The 4,524-nt window shown below is 43.5% G+C and overlaps 1 protein-coding gene across 1 annotated transcript in view; it reads right to left on the bottom strand.

The window, feature by feature from the left end:
• Positions 1 to 4,305: 4,305 nt before the first annotated feature.
• col4a3 (collagen, type IV, alpha 3) overlaps positions 4,306 to 4,524 on the bottom strand; it is a gene marked incomplete at its 5' end in the record, with an annotated part of 152,226 nt that continues 152,007 nt past the window's right edge. The window contains 1 exon segment of the mRNA XM_084309789.1: positions 4,306 to 4,524. This exon segment is cut by the window's right edge and continues 3,264 nt beyond it.

Here is a 4,524-nt window from a genome sequence, read left to right as displayed (position 1 = left end):
TTCAAATGTATTGTCATCATACAGCAATCATACAAGTACAGTACAATGAAAATACATTTGGTGAGTGAGTGAGTGAGTGAGTGAGTGAGTGAGTGAGTGAGTGAGTGAGTGAGTGAGTGAGTGAGTGAGTGAGTGAGTGAGTGAGTGACTGACTGACTGACTGACTGACTGACTGAGTTAGTGATTGAGTTAGTGACATTGCCTGTCTACAAGGTGCATCCCATCTAAAAATGTAAAATAAAAAAACAATAATAACTTGAGACAAGCAGACATGGCACCAGATGGCTGTATTAGGATAGAATTTAATCACACAGAAACGAGCACCGAGTTAAACAAGTAGATGGAGGTTATATACAGTGAAGTGCAACATACAGAAACACAGAGATAAGACACAGCGAGGCATCAACGTTACAGTTACAGGCGACTCATTCCAACCCGCTGTCACGTGAGACTCCAGGATGATTGATTCAATGAAAGGCTTTAATAAACGGTCATTCATGGATTGTGTTCGTTTCACAAAACCACTGGAAACATATTCACCACGACGACGACGACTGTCGGATGAAAAAAAACATTTAGATCTGAAAATGTATCTACGGTCTAAGTGTCGTTGAGGTTCGTCGCATGACACCGGCGTATGTTGTACAAAGTACCGTTGTATGTTCTATACACAGAAATAAATACTGTAGGGGAGACCGGGGACGATTGTAACACGTCGGGTTTCAGCACCTGTCTGTCCGTCAAGAGGTCAAGAGGTCATCTATGCCAAAGCAGCATAAGGTGTGTGTCTGCTTTCAAACCGCGGCACCTTCAAGCCTCTCCGATGGCATCAGGCTCTACGCACTGACGTCAAATACAAACAGCTCCGAGCTCAGCCAGTCAACTAGAGAAATGACAGCATGTTGTCTAGATCACTGAATTGACCTTTAGATTCAAAAGCTGAGCTGTATAACGTCCTTTGACAGACAGACCTTTTTATTTTGTATTAACCCCTGAAACACTGGAAACACGTGGTGGAATGAATGCTTGCTATCCTATATACTCTCACATACCTTTGTGTTACCATTGGAACTCATTCTGAGACCTTGAGAGTGTAATGTCGGCCGAATCCTGCTAGGTGGCAGTATTGCCTACCCTTTGAAAACTTATTTCACACTGTGTGTTACATTTTATATGATCCGGGCAGAGAATTTGGAACCCAGCAAGTGAAACGGTTTCTTCCGAGCACCTTGGAACGCTTTCAGCACACTTGATGCATATTTTGTGCCATTTCATGTCAGGAAACCGATCAACATCAATACTGGAAATCGCGATCAGACAATTGGAATATTCCTTTTGGGATACCTCCAATAAAGGTAGGGACTATATGACATCAATCCTACTTTGATCCAACAATGATTTCATATCGATCGCAACAATCAACGTATGTAGTATTCAAAACGTATGCCGTTGCTGTCGATCAGAGCATAAAAAAACTACCCCCCCCCTTTGATGCATTCATGATGAAACATAATACCTATTATATACCTTTGATTTTGAAATAGTAACGTGTCCAGGCAAACAACGCGAATGACTTTAGCTAAATTCACATAGCGCTCCATAACTCAGCTTTCAGGAATTATCCCGGATCACTCTGAAACAACAAATGAACAAATTAACTATTTTTTAAATGTTGGATGAGAGATAGTGACTGTCAAATGAGCCATAGTATTGTCTCCATAGCTATAATATAGAATATAGATATAGCTCTGCAAACATCGTGACGCACAGTGAAAATGCCTATCTTTTAGCGTGGCCCATTGACTACAGAATGAGAATAATAGTGCTCAAACTGGTGCTCAAAGTGAATTAAAAACATATAACATTGATGGGCATTTGATTGGCTGTTTTTTGACTAATGCTTTTGCACTTTCTCATCTTTTATATTCATGTTTTATTTTATTGCCTATATTTATGTATTTCATCTAGTACCTCCCCTCCCCCCTGCTGATGATGCCTGAATTTCCCCAAGGGATCAATAAAGGAATATATTATCTCATGTATTGTTTCAATGTTTTCTCTATATGAGGGTTTTTGTGGGAGTTTTTCCTCATCTTCAGTCTGAGGATCTAGGTCAGGGGTCGTGGCATCGTCTTTGTGGAGCCTGTCACGTAACTGTGATTGTAGGTTAAACACATAAACTGTGATTGTAGGTTAAACACATACACTGATTGTAGGTTAAACACATACACTTGGCTGTACTTGACTTTTCATCCTGTCCTTGGAGGGGAGCGTGTTTATGTTTATGTTCCCTCAGCCATATGTTGGGCTGAGGGAACATAGGGCTGTGAGAACATAGGGCTGTGAGAACATAGGGCTGTGAGAACATAGGGCTGTGAGAACATAGGGCTGTGAGAACATAGGGCTGAGGGAACATAGGGCTGTGAGGCTGTGAGAACATAGGGCTGAGGGAACATAGGGCTGAAGGAACATAGGGCTGTGGGAACATAGGGCTGTGGGAATATAGGGCTGTGGGAACATAGGGCTGTGAGAACATAGGGCTGAGGGAACATAGGGCTGTGAGAACATAGGGCTGAGGGAACATAGGGCTGTGAGAACATAGGGCTGAGGGAACATAGGGCTGTGAGAACATAGGGCTGAGGGAACATAGGGCTGTGGGAACATAGGGCTGAGGGAACATAGGGCTGTGAGAACATAGGGCTGAGGGAACATAGGGCTGTGAGAACATAGGGCTGAGGGAACATAGGGCTGAGGGAACATAGGGATGAGGGAACATAGGGATGAGGGAACATAGGGCTGAGGGAACATAGGGCTGAGGGAACATAGGGCTGTAGGAACATAGGGCTGAGGGAACATAGGGCTGAGGGAACATAGGGCTGTGAGAACATAGGGCTGAGGGAACATAGGGCTGAGGGAACATAGGGCTGTGGGAACATAGAGCTGAGGGAACATAGGGCTGAGGGAACATAGGGCTGTGGGAACATAGGGCTGAGGGAACATAGGGCTGAGGGAACATAGGGCTGAGGGAACATAGGGCTGTGGGAACATAGGGCTGAGGGAACATAGGGCTGTAGGAACATATGGCTGAGGGAACATAGGGCTGAGGGAACATATGGCTGAGAGAACATAGGGCTGAGGGAACATATGGCTGAGGGAACATAGGGCTGAGGGAACATATGGCTGAGGGAACATAGGGCTGAGGGAACATATGGCTGAGGGAACATAGGGCTGAGGGAACATAGGGCTGAGGGAACATAGGGCTGAGGGAACATAGGGCTGTAGGAACATAGGGCTGAGGGAACATAGGGCTGTGGGAACATATGGCTGAGGGAACATATGGCTGAGGGAACATAGGGCTGAGGGAACATATGGCTGAGGGAACATAGGGCTGAGGGAACATATGGCTGAGGGAACATAGGGCTGAGGGAACATAGGGCTGTAGGAACATAGGGCTGAGGGAACATATGGCTGAGGGAACATAGGGCTAAGGGAACATAACATTTTTTAAACGCCAATCTTGCATTAAAAAAAATAGTGGCCTTAAAATAATTGTGCGTTAACGCATTAATAACCCGTTAACGTTGACAGCCTTAATAATAATATTTCAAATTGCATGTGTCCGGATGGCAGAATTCAGTACTGTATCTACAAAACCTTCTGTTTGACATTTATTCATGTCTGGTAATGTTTAGCATGGTGTTATTCCCTGTCAAAGATGATTATTGATATTCTCCTTTGGTTCATTACAATTGACTCAAGCTAGTAACAGACACAATATTTCTGACACTGGGAATACATTCCCTGAGATCCATATATGTCCCTAGATACCAAGAACATGCAGGACCTTGTAGAAGTGGAGCAATCTTCCATGGTATGTATTTTAGGTGGATTTTCTGAAAATAGGGCTACTGTAGGGCTCAAGTGGAACCAACCTTCCCAACAAAACAACCTTCTTTTAGTTCAACCCTTTGCTGCATCACTCCATAGCAAAGAGACTCCAATCAAATTTAACTTTAGATTAGATTCAAATGTATTGTCATCATACAGCAATCATACAAGTACAGTACAATGAAAATACATTTGGTGAGTGAGTGAGTGAGTGAGTGAGTGAGTGAGTGAGTGAGTGAGTGAGTGAGTGAGTGAGTGAGTGAGTGAGTGAGTGAGTGAGTGACTGACTGACTGACTGACTGACTGACTGAGTTAGTGATTGAGTTAGTGACATTGCCTGTCTACAAGGTGCATCCCATCTAAAAATGTAAAATAAAAAAACAATAATAACTTGAGACAAGCAGACATGGCACCAGATGGCTGTATTAGGATAGAATTTAATCACACAGAAACGAGCACCGAGTTAAACAAGTAGATGGAGGTTATATACAGTGAAGTGCAACATACAGAAACACAGAGATAAGACACAGCGAGGCATCAACGTTACAGTTACAGGCGACTCATTCCAACCCGCTGTCACGTGAGACTCCAGGATGATTGATTCAATGAAAGGCTTTAATAAACGGTCATTCATGG

The sequence above is a fragment of the Notolepis coatsorum genome, assembly GCF_963971535.1.
Source record: "Notolepis coatsorum genome assembly, chromosome: 1".
Taxonomy (NCBI): Eukaryota; Metazoa; Chordata; class Actinopteri; order Aulopiformes; family Paralepididae; genus Notolepis; species Notolepis coatsorum.
The sequence above is the reverse complement of the archived record's forward strand: the minus strand, read 5'-3'. Positions and strand labels throughout refer to the sequence as shown.